We start from the raw sequence: 16,618 nt of genomic DNA, 5'->3' as shown, positions 1-16,618 counted from the left end.
CATTATGGCTTCATTAGACATTCAATGCACATATAAGAAATCATTCTTAAGAGAGTATGATAAAAATGATATGCTCTTATTCAAAATTAATTGTTTGATTACTCCCAGATTCTATTTCTGTATATAGATAATGTATGCCAATTCAATTGTCCATGATCCCAGTCCTGGTGTTGTTTATATAATCCAGAATCAACTTTCTTTTCCTTTATGATTTGACAAGATTTATATGGTTTCCATACTGAGACACTTACTCTATGGCTTCTGAAGATGGACTGTGGAAGATATAATTAAAGAGCGCTTTGACTCTCTTATTATTTAATATATTTTTATGTTCTGGGTATAGTTACTTCTATCTCTGTTTTATTGCTTACTAATTCAATTGCTAAATTACTGAGCAGACAAGTCTAGAACTAGCTACAGCTTCACCCAGGTTCTCTGTTTCTTTGGTGCTTCAAAAAAACATATTATGCTGTTTATATATATATAATTTCTTTAGAATAAGAACTGTTTCTCAATTTGAAATTAAATTGGCTTCATTCTTCCATTCCCCATGAGCTCTGATTTCTTCATGGCCTTTCTTCACTGTCATTTTGAGGGAAGACAAAGTGAATTCAACACAAAGATGTGAGAACACAACAGAAACTCCCCCACATCACAGGACACATGGCAGAGCTGTGGGGTCCCAGTTTTGGAAACCACTATTCTTTTTGGTAAAGACAGAGGTAAGGTCTGTTTATTTAAATGTGTAGGTGATGTCTTACATTCCAGTGATGAAGTTGGAATGCAGTCCAATTAAGCAGCCCAGAGATCTGGGGTAGAAGGGCCAAAAATAAAAGAGAAGGTTGCCAGCATTGCTGCTGGCCCGAGGGTCAGAGGGAGCAGAATATTTCATTTCTTGTGTCTTTAAACTAATTCTTGTGTAGAAAACATTTAAACCTCTCTAAATCCCAAGTTGACTTTCCAAGATTCCTTCTTAATGTCATCTTAAAAAATCCATATTTTCAGACAAATTTTATAAATACAGATTAAGTATCCATTGTGTGCCTATTACGCCATTGTATGTCTCTTGAAGGGGAAAAATTTTAATATGGTAGAAATCTGTCACTAAGACATGGCTCTCAACAGTTATGGAGGTAAGGAGGCAAACTTAGATTTATAAAACAAACACTAAATAACACATATCAGACTGCAAACTTCTAGGTAACTTAAATGTCAGGTTTTGGCAGGTAGCACTATGGAATTTGAAGGGACCAAAATTTTGTAGGCTTAATGGAGACCATGTAACACGAACTTAGGAGGATAACTGGAAAGGAAGAGGAGTTGTTTTAAGTCAAGAAAATTGACTTGTAGAAGTGGAGAGAGAGAAATGGCCAAATTAGAGACTGAGAGATGATGGTTAGAAAGAGGAGAGAGGGAACCAGCAGTTAGCGTAATGGCTATGTCGCTGGACTCCCACGTAGTTGACTGCAGTTCGCGTCCCAGACCCGGTGGTTTAAAACTCACGCCGGGTGCATGTGCGTGCGTGCCCAAGTTCCCGAGAGGAGAATGGAGGAGAAGAGATTGTGGCATGACCATCCCCCCTGGGGGGTGATTTCTCACTTTCTGTCTCTATGTCTCTGTCTGTCTGGTGAGTGCACGCGCCCTATAGCAAAAAACCACTCAAAAAAAAAAAAAAAAAAAAAGAAAGAAAGAGGAGAGAAAAATGGCTGGATGTGGAAAGTAGACCAGCTAGAGGAGTTTAGAGCTAGTATTATAGGCAATGTGAACTATCAAGACTTCTGTGCCAGGAACTGGTATGGGGGAGAATAGTCCAGGGAGAGAAAAAACTGAAGCATATAAAATTAGGAGAGCATTAAAATAATCCAGATTTGATGTGACTAGGTAATGATGGAGAAAGAAAAGGAAATTATGAATCCCAAAACTGTTCAAGGGGCCAGACCCATCAACCTAGTGGATAAGGGAGTCCTTAGCTCACTAGGTTGACCATAGTTGGAATATCAGCCCTGTGACTTAAAAAAACACACTGAAAGCATGTGTGTGTGCCTATAATCTTGACAGGATGGAGGAATGGAGGAGAAGGAATTGAGAGATGAACACACCCATTGGGGTACTTTCCTCTCTCTCTCTCTCTCTCTCTCTCTCTGCTTCTCTGTCTCTCTCTGGCAATTTTAAAAAACAAACAAAATTAAAAAAAATTATTTCAAAGCAGAGATTGACAGATTTGATGAGCTTCCATAGAGAGGAAGGGGAAGGGTTGAGTCTAAGATGACAGATTTGGCACCTGGAAGAATTACCTTGGCTTTGGCAAAATTAAGAAATTTTAAAGATCATCTGTTTAGATGGGAAGATCAAAAGGCAACAATTTCCAAAAAGAGAAGGAAAGGAAACAGAATTCTTTTCTCTCCTTAGCTGCCATGAGTCTTCCAGAAGCCTTATTTCTTAACACTTGCAGATTTCCTATGTATCTACGCACACACACACACACACACACACAAACACACTAGTACAGTTTGGTTTATCAGAGGCACAGCCTGGTCTGAAGACAGTGGGTGTGATGACTATTTGACAACTATGTGTCAAAACTAGAAATATGTGTGTGTGGGATGATAACTGATAAAATATTGTTGAGTGCTAGCCCTTGAATACCAGAGGCAATCTGACGCTTCTGGGTGAGTAAGTATCTATACCTTCAGAAGGAGGAGCCGCCACAGCACAGAACCCTGTTCTTCCAAATGGATGAGTGTTTCTCAGTTTCCTTTCCTCATTAGCTCTAGCATCTCTAGTCTTAAATGTCTCCAAGGTCCTTGTTCTTGCACTGCCCTTTGTGGGTTTGGCATCTTTTCCCACTTGAGCAGTATCTGACTGGCCTGTTTCCCACTCTGCTTTTGCTCTAATTTAGTATCTAGAACTTTAGGGTCCAGCGTCTGACCTCACTCCACACTCTAGTGATTTACTCTGCAGCTTCTGCATCATTAAGTGCTATTGAGAGGGACTGAAGAGTTCAGAATTACATACATATAATCTTCCATTTTATCTCAGTTTTCTCAAACTCAAGCCAATACAATATGAAACACAGAAGCTGATAGTTTTACTAGACATTATGTTTCGATTCCTTTCATCTCCTTGCCAAATGGCTGGAAGCTAAAATCAACATGGAAGCACATTTGTTCTTTTTGGACAACTTGGCATCTAGGGCAGTTCTGAACATTGGTGCAGTAGAAAAGGGTATGAATCGAGTGGTGTGTCTTCATTACTCTGTACGCGTATAACAAGGAACTCAAACATACGTCCTCATATGAGATTATTCATAGTAAGCAAGACACTGTTTGTGGTCACAGGGACATTCTGAAGATTCAGATCACTTCTAAAAGGAAAGTCATTGACAACCACTTTTGATCATAATAGCAGTTACCCTTCCAAATAAAACCAAGAGAAAATTTAAGGCTAACTTTTGTAAACGATTCAGTTAAAATTTTAAGGACCCCAAGGCTTGGTTTGCAATATTCAGTGAAACTAAGATTTGAGGTAAGTCATTAGTCTGGTTTCCTTATTGGCCTTGTTTAAATGCCATGGAAAGCCATTGTCAGCAGAATTTGTGAAGGGTCTTCAAAAACTTGATGCCAAATATATAGTCTGAAAAAACTATGCATGGACTTCAACATTGCTTTGCACCAAAATGAAGTTGGACTTCAATTCCATTTTTCTTCAAACTTTCCAAAGTCTTCTCATATTTAAAGATCAATGCATTGGGCTGATCTTTAAATCTAGATTTAAAGTTGGTCAAGGTTTCCCTAGACTAGACTTGACATTGCAGGAAAACATTTTCCTCCTTTTCTCCACTGAATTTAAAACATTCAATCTCCATGTAATTTTCACTGGGGATTGATTTACTATAAATGAGGTACACTCCAATAGTTCAAAGAAGTTTGTATTTTAATCATGATTCCCAGAATACTTAAGTTTAAAAAGTCCCAGTGTCCTGCCATTTTTTTTGTATTGTTTTGTTTTAAGAACATGTATTATTCCTGCTTTCTTGGACCCCGATGACACCATAAAGGAGGATATAACTAAAAGCATGTGGTGCTCATTAGGGCAGCCCTAACACACCTGTGCTGCACCATGTCTATAAAAGGCTGGCTTACTGCCTTAGGAAGCACCCTATAAAAGAGGTTGCTTCAGGCTAGATCTCTCTTGGGAAGAATATCATTTTCTCTTAAAAAAAAAAAAGTAAGTTCTAATAATTTTTTCCTATAAACACCTGTGCTGCACCATGTCTATAAAAGGCTGGCTTACTGCCTTAGGAAGCACCCTATAAAAGAGGTTGCTTCAGGCTAGATCTCTCTTGGGAAGAATATCATTTTCTCTTAAAAAGTAAGTTCTAATAATTTCTTCCTATAAGACCACAAGAAAAGAGAGAAAGAAGCTAAAAGGGGGGGGGAAGCACAATTCTGCTCAAATCTAGTCAACCATCCTCATGAAAAAAAATTATTAACATTAGTTGTAATATTTGTACTTGACTGATTGACTGCAAAAGCAAAGAAAACTTGACTTACGTGTGCCTGGAGATGTTAAAAGTGTAATTATTAGAAGGTGTGGCTCAACTGAGGCCTCTAGGCAACTTCAGAAGTTTCCTTACCTATAGGCTCTATGGACAACCTCTCTAGCCCACAGTCAGTGCCACAGATGTATGTTCTATTTAAACAAAAGCACTGCATGGGGTGTGCACATGGCTGAAATTCATTTCCTAGCAAATTGTCATACCCAAACCACTTCTAGACAGAAATTCTGAAGCTATCACACACCAGAAAGCAAATCTTGACCCATGGTGGATGTCCTCAGGGAAATCGTGAAACAGCAATGACAGCAATCTCTGGAGCTGTCCTTGCTGGTTCCAAACTCCTTATGATTCATTTTCCCATCTTCCTGACTAACACAACCCTGCTTTTGTTCAGGAGTCACATCCAGCTACAAGATTACCTTCCTGGGCCAGCTTTCTGTACAGATGCCACATGACACAGTTCTAGCCAACGAGAAGAAAGGAGAACAGTTTGATTAGGGCTTCTTAGAAAATGATATGATTTTACTTAATTTATTACCACAGAGTGCATGTGCTTGCCAGAGAGATACAGAAAGAGAAAGAGAGAGGGGAAAAAGCACACTCCAGTGGAGTGTGGTCATACCGTAATCCCTTCTCCATTCTATTGAGATTTGGGGAGTGTTTTTCAAGTTGCTGTGGCTGGGATTTGAACAGCAGTCAGCCATGTGGGATCTAGCTCCCTAAACTTCTAGGTCATGGGGCAGGCCCTTGGGAAACTATTTTTAGAAGGTCAGATGACTTTGCTTTTTCTCTTTTTCAAACCTGGACAACAAATATGCTGAAGGCTTAGTAGTTATCTTGTGACAAGATTTAAGGGGTGCAAGAGATCAAGCATGCTAATGATGACTAGATTGGGACAGGATGGTGACACAGTGGTAAAACAGGATGCTGTTTAAGGCTGACCCACATGGAAGAGTTCTGGATTTGCCTCCAGAGACCTCTCTTGAGTATTCCAGGTATAAGCGTGCCCGTGATCTGGGGCTCCCTTCTGGATTTGCCTCCAGAGACCTCCCTGAGTATTCCAGGTATAAGCGTGCCCATGATCTGGGGCTCACTGGGGCTAGGGGTGAATTGGAATGTCAGGACTCTATTAGAGATGCTGTTTGCTGTCTCTCCCTGTCTTTCCTGCTCATGGAAGAAATGGAAAAATGAACTTAAAGTGTTATGCAGATAAATGATAGCGATAACTGAAGAGAAAGAAGTGCTTCAGGTCCCTGATGGCATTATAGAGTCAACAAACCATTCCACGAAAAGATGAAAGTCTTCTTGTATAGCCAAACCTATGCCAGACTGATGCAGTCTCAGAAGTGAATTTTTCAGTAATATCACCGGACATGATAAAAAGCAATTATGCATTTGTTCATATTGAAGTAATAAACCTGTTCCTGGAATATGATAATTAATATTTATTGTGCACTTATTTGATATCAGGCACTTGTTCTTATGCCAAGTCACTTCATCTTCATAGCTATGCCCGTTGGCAAATGTTATTATCTGTCCTTTTACAAAAGAAGATATGTTCAGAGAACTTGTAGAGATTTTCCCAAGGACACACAGCTTCTGAGTCGTACCCTGAAGTTTATTTTCGCTCTGATATCAATATTACACATACTCGCTATTACTGTTTCTTAAGTGAATTTCATTTTAAATACCTTCCTAATAAAATACCCCCAAAATAAAGAAAACTCTATAGAATTATAGAGCTGACATCATGAGTTTACTCGTCCAGCTTTAAAAATGTGTAACATTTTGCTAAATTTGCTTCAAAAATGTTTAAGGGGAAAAAAAATCTGAGATCTATGAAATATTCTCTCAGAACTTTCTCTCGCTTTCTCACCAGCCAGCACTGGACACTGTCTTGTAGTTGCTGTGTACTAGTTCCTGCTATATTCTGTAATCTTTTGGTACATAATTACAAATGATTTATGGCTGGCTTTCATGTATTTTTTTATAAGTAGTATATTGAATTGATAAATTGACCTTCAAAATTATGTTTTTGAGAGTTAGTCATATATATATATATATACTTTTTTTTTTCTTTAGAGAGAGAGAGAGAGATTTTTTTTGATATATTGTGCATGCACTCACTGGAGAGACAGAGAGACAGAAAGCAAGAAATCACTCCCCAGGGGTGAGGGCCATGTCACAATCCCCTCTCCTCCATTCTCCTCTCGGGATTTTGGGCATGCACACACATGCTCTTGGCATAAGTTTTAAGCTGCAGAGTCCGGTACTTGAACCACAGTGGACTACATCAGAGTCCAGTGATGTAACCATTATACCATCTTCTGGTCCCATGTTAATACATATATTGACATGAAGCTACTAATGAAGTATAGACATGAAGCTTTATCTACCATATTACTTTTCCTTATATAATGTACCAAAGTATACTTACCCATCTGCCTCTACTAATGAATATTTTAAAAACTTATAAAAGCTCCACTGTGAATAATACTGTAATAAGCACCCCAGATATGTTCCATTTACGTATATAGTTGTGTTTATCTATGTATCGATATCTAGAAGTAGAACTACTAAAGTCACAGAATACGTAAGAGGTCTATGAAAAAACTACTCATGGATTTCAAAAATTGTTTTCCATAAATGAACTTGGATTTTCCTTCCATTTTCCCACAGTTTTTTTTTTTTTTTGGAGAGATTTTTCACTATAGGGCGCGTGCGCTCGCCAGATAGACAGAGAGAGACATAGAGACATAGAGACAGAAAGCGAGAAATCACCCCCCAGGGGGGATGGTCACGCCGCAATCCCTTCTCCTCCATTCTCCTCTCGGGATCTTGGGCACGCACGCACATGCACCCGGCGTGAGTTTTAAGCCACCGGGTCTGGGACACGAACTGCGGTCGACTACATGGGAGTCCAGCGACATAGCCATTACGCTAACTGCTGGTTCCATTAAGAAAATTTTTTATAGGGCACATGTGCTTGCCAGAGAGACAGAAAGTGAGAAATCACCCCCCCAGGGGGAATGGCCATGCCACAATCCCTCCACTTTCTGCTCCATTTTCCTCTCGGGATTTTTTGGCACTTGTGTACATGTGCCCAGCGTGAGTTTAAGTCACTGAGTCCAAGATTTGAACTACTGTAGACTACATGGGAGTCCAACGACGTAATCATTATGACATCTCCTGGTTCCTTGCCGCAAATTCCTTATAGTCCCATCATATACCATTTTTCCCCCTTAGAGGTTTTTGCCTTAGGGTGCATGCTCTTCCTGGAGAGAGAGAGAGAGAAAGAGAGAGAGAGAGAGAGGAAAAATGAGAAGTCACCACCCAAGGGGGAAGACTGTACTGCAATCCTTTCTTCTCCATTCTCCTCTCAGGATCTTGGACAGGCATGCACACGTGTCCAGTGTAATTTTCAGTCCACCAGGACCAAGTGTCAAACCCTGGCCAATTATTTGGTAGTCCAGTAACGTAACTGCTACACCATCTGCTGGTCCATCATATACCATTTTTAACTCTGAAAAATATTGCTAACTGCCTCTCAAATAAAAGTAATGTTCTCCACATTCTTGCCAATACTTGACTTGGTTAGACTATTCTAGGTTTTGCAAATCTTATGGAGTGTAAAACATTATACTAGTGTGGTTGTTATTTGTATTTCCCTCACTATAACAAAAGTTTAGTATTATTAACTTGCGTGTCCACTTACTTTATTTGTTCATACCATTTGCATATTTTCCACTGGGATCTCTATCTTGTAACATTTAAGAATCTAAATCCCAGGAGTTAAGTATTTTAGATACTAATCCTTTCTTTATTATGTATTGTTATATATTATATTGTATTGTAGCTTATCATTTTATTTAATTTATGGTATCCTTTGTTGAAAAAATTGTAACTTTCCACGGACACAGCTATGTCTATTTTTCCTTGTATGTGTATGATGTGTATGTGGGTATGTGTATGTAATTCTCTGATATTCTTAAATATAAAGATATAATTCAGTATTTGTATTGCTAGTTTCTATAAACAGAACTTAAACAGTTTAAAAAAGAAAAATTTGCCAGAGGGTACACATCCTCCTGGAGAAAGACACACAGAAAGGGAACGTGAGAAAGTGCTCTCCAAGGAGCATAGTCATGCCACAATACTTTCTCCTCTATTTCTCTCTCTTTTTGGGATTTGGGGCATATTTGCACATGTGCCTGGCATTTCTCAAGCTGCTGGTCTGGGACTTGAACCACATAGCTGGTCATTTGGGATCCAGCTGCCTTAACCAGTATGCCATGCCAGCACCTGGTCCTTTAGTTCAATTTAATCAAATTTATCAATATCTTTCTTAATGCTTTGTGTGTGTGTGTGTGTGTGTGTGTGTGCGTGTATGTATGTATCTTATGTATTTTATGAAATTTCTACCTACCCCATCTTGAAGATGTTATCTCATAATTTTCTTCTTAAAGTTTTATTGCTTGGCTTTCCACATTTAGATTTTTAGTCCATCTGGATTTTTTTAATTCAAAATATAATTGTTTATTATAGAAGAGATAATGGAAGATTCTAATTTTGTTTTATTTTACTACACAGATAAGAAATTATTCTAGAATAATTTCCTTATTGTTCATTTAAGGAGTGAACAAATTCCTTCTCCAAATTCCTTATTCCTTTCCAAGCTGCTTTGTAATATCATCATTTTCCACGAGTTCCCTATTTGTAACATTTGTCTCTCTATTGTTGCACAGATATCTTTGCATTTTCTTAGTTATAACAGCTTTAATATGAAACTTGATATCTGTTTGGCCAGTATGCCAGCCTTTTAATTTCTTCAAAATTGTTTTATGTATTCTTAGTCATTTATTCTTCCATGTTTGGAAATACTTTGTTGAGTGCCATTAAATATTCTTTTGAGATTTGAATGGATCTGCATTAAAATTATGTTAATTTGGGGGGAAATTGACATTTCCATGATACTGAATCCTACTAAAATGGTCTAGTTCCTCACTTTTTGGGTCTTGTTGTGCTTTAAGCAATGTCGTGGGGACCAGACAGTGGAGTAGCAGTAATGCAAATGGACCCACATGGGAAAGGTTCTGGATTTATGTCATGGTACCACCTCCTGAGCATAGTAGGTATGCACACTGGGCATGTGTGTCCCTAGCGTGCTCAGGGATGTCTCCGGACATGAACTGAGAACCTTCCAACATAAGTCGGTGTTGCAGAGTATTGCATTACATTGTGTCACTCTCTGGTCCAAAGCTGTAGTTATTTTTTAAAACAATTTTATTGAGCTTTATTTTATTTTAATTTAATTTTTTATTTATTTTAATTTAATTTAATTTATTTTAATTCACATGCCATACAATTCATTCATTGACTTTATTTTACTTTTAAATTGCCAGAGGGCATGGGCATACATTAGAGGCAGTGAGAGAGCAACAAAACACTCCCCCCCAAAAAAACACACACACGGAGAATGGTCTTGCCAAAATTATTTCTCTTCCAGTTTTTACCTCCTGCCAGGATTTTAGGCACACATGTACAGGTGCCTGGTGTGGTTTGCAAGCTGCTGGATCCAGAATTTGAACTGCACAGTTGGCCTTGTGGGATCTAGCCACTCAAACACCATGCCATAGGTTGGCCCACAATTTATTCATTTAAATGATGTGATTGAATAATTTTTAACACATTCACAGAGCTGTGAATCTAATTTTAAAACATTGCATCACTCCAGAAAGAAATCCCATGCCCACTGGCAATCATTCCCAGTTCTTCTTCCTCCCAGCCCTGGGCAACCATGGCCTACTTTTGGTCTTATATTAGGGTTCTCAGTTCTCCAGAGAAACAGAACAAATAGGATTTATACAGATATAGGAGAAGAGATTTATTCTGGAGACTAAAAAGTTGCACAATGTATCATCTGCAGGCTGGAGAACCAGGAAAGCCAGTGGTGTACTTCAATTTGAGTCCAAAGGCCTAAGAGTCAGTAGAGCTGATGGTGTAATTCCTAGACTGAAGTTGGAGGCTTGAGAATCTTGAGGATTGCTGGTGCAAGTTCAGACTTCTAAGGCCTAGAATAAGGAGTTTCACTATCTGAGGGCAAGAAAAGATAAATATTCTAGCTCCGGGTATATCCAAAGAGTATAATTTCTGGGTAATATGATATTTCCATGGAAAATCTTTTGAGGAACTGCCAAATTATTTTCCACTGTGACTATGCCATGTTTGGTTCCCATCAGCTGTGTATGAGTGTCCCATTTTCTTCATGTCTTGCTGTTTTGATTAGCTAACTAGAGTTTGCGAAGTGGTAGTGACACAGGGACATGGGGGTTTATGGGTCAGCTGGCCCACCACCTGCAGTGAAACAAGGGTTTTTATCCACAACTCATGAAGAATTAGAGATGTAGACATAGGTAAGCAAGTGCAGTTTATTAAGAGACAAAAGGAATAACAGAGTTCCCAAGAAAGCAGGCCCCTAGTGGGTTACTGAAGAGGAACTGAGGTAAGGATTTTTAAGTGAGTCAGAGGGGCTTTATCCGTGCTTGTTCCTAAATGGTACACATGTTTCCCTTGTTGTGGCGGGGAGAGGGGCTCATATGCTGAATGGGTCCAGTTATTTTTCCTAATTTTGGAGTGGGTATCGAAGTCTTTGTCTAAAATCTTTGGACCATAAAAGACCACTGCCTTCAGGACCAGTAGATGGCATAATTGTTATGTCACTGGACTCCCGCATGGTTGATCGTTGTTTGAGTTCCAGACTCTATAACCTCTTTTTTTTTTTTTTTTTTTTTTTTTTTTTTCTGAAGAGGTTTTTGCTATGGGGTTCTTGCACTCTCCAGAAAGAGACAGAGACAGAAAGCAAGAAATCACCCCCCAGGGGGATGGCCACGCCGCAATCCCTTCCCCATTTTCCTCTTAGGATCTTGGGCACGTGTGCACATATGCCCAACATGAGTTTAAGCCACCTGGTCCAGGACTCGAACTGCGGTTGACCACATGAGAGTCCAGTGACACAGCCATTATGACAACTGCTGGTCCCTAGACTCTATAAACTCTTAAGAGCTTTATAGTTTTAGCTTTCATGATTTAGGCCCCTGATCCATTTTGAATTAATTTTTGTGAATGGCATGAGGTAGAGGCCACTCATATTTTTTTACATATAGATATCCAGTTGTCTAATCACCCTTCGTTGAAAAGGTTATTCTTTCCTCATCTTACTGTCTTGGCATCCATGCTGAAAATCGAAGGATCACAATGTAAGAGTTTACTCTCAATTTTATTCCATTGATTTACAAATCTGTCTTTATGCCAGTACTATACTGTGTAATATTATAGTAAGTTTTGAAATCAGGATGTATAAGTCCTCCAGCTAAATTTTTTTTTCAAAGTGGTTTTAACTATACTTTGTTGGTCACATTTGCACAACAATTTTAGGAACACCATGGCAACCACTAGGATTTTATAGGGATTTATTTTTAGAGTATCACATGTTAATATCAAGTCTTCTAATATGTGAGCATAGATACTCACCTATTTATTTAGATCTTCTTGCACTTACTTGGTTAAGTTAATGCCCAAGTATTATTTTCAATGTGATTGTTAATGGAATTGTTTTCTGATTATTTTCCGGATTGCTCATTGCTAGTAAATAGAAACAATTGATTTTGGAGATATTGATCTTGTATCCGACAGCCTTTCTGGTCTTTATTTATTAGGTCTAATAGGTGTTTAGTGAATTGTTTAGTATCTCCCCAGGGTTGGGTCATCTTCAATTAGCAGTAGTTTTATTTCTTTCTTTTCAATCGAGATGCATTTGTGGCCATAACAAAATAGCACAGATTTGGTGCCTTAAACAACAGAAATTTATTTTCTCATAGTTCTGGAGGCTAGAAATCCAAGATTAAGGTCTTGGAAAGTTTGGTTTCTTGTGAGGCCTGATTATTTGGCCTGAAGCAATTGACTGTCTTATCTCTCCATTCTCACATGGTCTTTTCTCTCTGTGTGTTCATCTTTGATACTTCTAATGTGTCCTAATTCCTAATTTTCTAAGGCCACCAATGATATTGGATTAAGGCTCCACCTTTATGACTGTATTTGAATTTAATCACCTCTTCAAAGTCTTCAAAGGACACATGACCAAGGTAATTTTTAATTTAAGAACTCAATTTTCTTATGTACTTTGAAAGTATTGTGCTATCAGAGAGCCAGCAGTGGCATGATGGTTAAGGTGCTAGACTTCCACATGGCTGACCGCGATTCAAGTCTGAGACCCAATGGCTTGAAAATCACACTGGGCGCATGTGCTTACGTGCCCAAAATCCCAGGAGGAAAATGGAGGAGAAGAGAAAGCATAATGGCCCTCCCCCCTTATGTAATTTCTCACTTTCCTTCTCAATATCTCTGTCTTTCTCCAGTAAGCACACACACCTTATGGCAAAAAAAAAAAAAAAAATTAAAAAAATTAAAAATTAAAAAATAAAATATTGTGCTGTCTTCTGGCAGCTATTGATTATGGTATAATTTTTGTTCTTTCTTTTCTTTTCCTTTTTTTTTTTTTTTAATTTAATAGGGCTTGGGCTGGATGGAGAGAGAAAGAAAACTGCAGGGAGATAGCCACTCTGCAATTCCTTCTCCTCCATTCTCCTTTCAGGATTTTGGGCATGCACACACATGCACCAGAGTGTTTCTTGAGCCAGCAAGTCCAGGACTCAAACTGCACAGTTGGCCATGTGGGACCCAGCTGTCTTAACCACCACACTATGGGCTGGCTCTGTCTGTGCTTTCTACCACTTACTCCATTCGACTTTTTGGAACTTTTATTAGGCACCTATTCCAACTCTCAATTTATTCTCTGTATCACTTACTGAGAGAGAGAGAGGATTTTTTTTTTTTCTGAAGAGGTTTTTGCTATGGGGTTCTTGCACTCTCCAGAAAGAGACAGAGACAGAAAGCAAGAAATCACCCCCCAGGGGGATGGCCACGCCGCAATCCCTTCCCCATTTTCCTCTTAGGATCTTGGGCACGTGTGCACATATGCCCAACATGAGTTTAAGCCACCTGGTCCAGGACTCGAACTGCGGTTGACCACATGAGAGTCCAGTGACACAGCCATTATGACAACTGCTGGTCCCTAGACTCTATAAACTCTTAAGAGCTTTATAGTTTTAGCTTTCATGATTTAGGCCCCTGATCCATTTTGAATTAATTTTTGTGAATGGCATGAGGTAGAGGCCACTCATATTTTTTTACATATAGATATCCAGTTGTCTAATCACCCTTCGTTGAAAAGGTTATTCTTTCCTCATCTTACTGTCTTGGCATCCATGCTGAAAATCGAAGGATCACAATGTAAGAGTTTACTCTCAATTTTATTCCATTGATTTACAAGTCTGTCTTTATGCCAGTACTATACTGTGTAATATTATAGTAAGTTTTGAAATCAGGATGTATAAGTCCTCCAGCTAAATTTTTTTTTCAAAGTGGTTTTAACTATACTTTGTTGGTCACATTTGCACAACAATTTTAGGAACACCATGGCAACCACTAGGATTTTATAGGGATTTATTTTTAGAGTATCACATGTTAATATCAAGTCTTCTAATATGTGAGCATAGATACTCACCTATTTATTTAGATCTTCTTGCACTTACTTGGTTAAGTTAATGCCCAAGTATTATTTTCAATGTGATTGTTAATGGAATTGTTTTCTGATTATTTTCCGGATTGCTCATTGCTAGTAAATAGAAACAATTGATTTTGGAGATATTGATCTTGTATCCGACAGCCTTTCTGGTCTTTATTTATTAGGTCTAATAGGTGTTTAGTGAATTGTTTAGTATCTCCCCAGGGTTGGGTCATCTTCAATTAGCAGTAGTTTTATTTCTTTCTTTTCAATCGAGATGCATTTGTGGCCATAACAAAATAGCACAGATTTGGTGCCTTAAACAACAGAAATTTATTTTCTCATAGTTCTGGAGGCTAGAAATCCAAGATTAAGGTCTTGGAAAGTTTGGTTTCTTGTGAGGCCTGATTATTTGGCCTGAAGCAATTGACTGTCTTATCTCTCCATTCTCACATGGTCTTTTCTCTCTGTGTGTTCATCTTTGATACTTCTAATGTGTCCTAATTCCTAATTTTCTAAGGCCACCAATGATATTGGATTAAGGCTCCACCTTTATGACTGTATTTGAATTTAATCACCTCTTCAAAGTCTTCAAAGGACACATGACCAAGGTAATTTTTAATTTAAGAACTCAATTTTCTTATGTACTTTGAAAGTATTGTGCTATCAGAGAGCCAGCAGTGGCATGATGGTTAAGGTGCTAGACTTCCACATGGCTGACCGCGATTCAAGTCTGAGACCCAATGGCTTGAAAATCACACTGGGCGCATGTGCTTACGTGCCCAAAATCCCAGGAGGGAAATGGAGGAGAAGAGAAAGCATAATGGCCCTTCCCCCTTAGGTAATTTCTCACTTTCCTTCTCAATATCTCTGTCTTTCTCCAGTAAGCACACACACCTTATGGCAAAAAAAAAAAAAAAAAATTAAAAAAATTAAAAATTAAAAAATAAAATATTGTGCTGTCTTCTGGCAGCTATTGATTATGGTATAATTTTTGTTCTTTCTTTTCTTTTCCTTTTTTTTTTTTAATTTACCATAGGGCTTGGGCTGGATGGAGAGAGAAAGAAAACTGCAGGGAGATAGCCACTCTGCAATTCCTTCTCCTCCATTCTCCTTTCAGGATTTTGGGCATGCACACACATGCACCAGAGTGTTTCTTGAGCCAGCAAGTCCAGGACTCAAACTGCACAGTTGGCCATGTGGGACCCAGCTGTCTTAACCACCACACTATGGGCTGGCTCTGTCTGTGCTTTCTACCACTTACTCCATTCGACTTTTTGGAACTTTTATTAGGCACCTATTCCAACTCTCAATTTATTCTCTGTATCACTTACCTTTTCTGTTAAATATGTGTGTGTGTGTGTATTTCGACATTTTCTTTCTCTTTACTGAGCTCTAAGAAGTGTTATCTGATTCTTTTACTATATCCAGGCTTGACTTTCTCCATTCTATAGAATCATTTTAATTACACTATTTTTATTTCTGTAAATTTGAATTTTATATCTATTTGATCTTTTTTCTCTGACTCTTTCTTCCATAAATTCTCATGTATCTTTTACTTTCTTATAAAAGCTTTCATGCACTTAAAATATTTTTACATGCATACTATTTTAATTTCATGTGAAGTAAATTTATTATGTTTTTTAACTACCTTTCCAGTCACAGTATTTCTCTGTATATTTTGGAATTTTGAAAATGAAGGCATATTTCAGTATATTCTCTCTCTCTTTCTCCTCTGTCCCTGTTCTTTTCTAGAATTAGGTGGATACCTTTATATAGTAGAGAACCCTACCTTATACCACTAGGTTAGCACCCCAAACATTAGTGATATCAGCAATATTATAGACCAAGTCACCAGGGTGGAGGGAGGTGAGGGCCCTTGCTTCCTGCCAGTATCCATATTCTCAAGACCCTCTTAGTCCCACATCCCCCAATCTGTCTTGACCCCTCAGGTGGTTTATTGGAGCCTTTGTTCAAAATAAGGAAAGCTACACTAAAACCCCATCTTCAAAAACATTTCAGACACTGTCTCCTCCCAGCTGCTATGCCTGCTACAAGGCCAGGTCTCAAACTGACTCATAGTTTTGTCCTTTGGCTGTGTTTTTAAATCATTGTTACTACCATCTGAATGTTAGTGCCCTGCCAACATTTATATGTTGGAACTTAATGCCCAATAGGGTTAAAACATAAGGCCTTTGGGGTGAGATTAAATCATGAGGCCTCAACCCTCATGAATGAGATTAGAGCCCCTATAAAAAAGATTGGAGAAAGCCTATTTGTCCCTTCTACCATGTGAGGTTACTGTAAGATGATAGTTGTGTATGAATCAAGAAAGGGACCTTGGGAACCAGCAGTTAGCGTAATGGCTATGTTGCTGGACTCCCACGTAGTCGACCGCGGTTCGTGTCCCGGACCCGGTGGCTTAAAACTCACGCCAG

This window comes from Tupaia chinensis, unplaced genomic scaffold (genome assembly GCF_000334495.1).
Source record: "Tupaia chinensis unplaced genomic scaffold, TupChi_1.0 Scaffold000179_1, whole genome shotgun sequence".
Taxonomy (NCBI): Eukaryota; Metazoa; Chordata; class Mammalia; order Scandentia; family Tupaiidae; genus Tupaia; species Tupaia belangeri.
The sequence above is the reverse complement of the archived record's forward strand: the minus strand, read 5'-3'. Positions refer to the sequence as shown.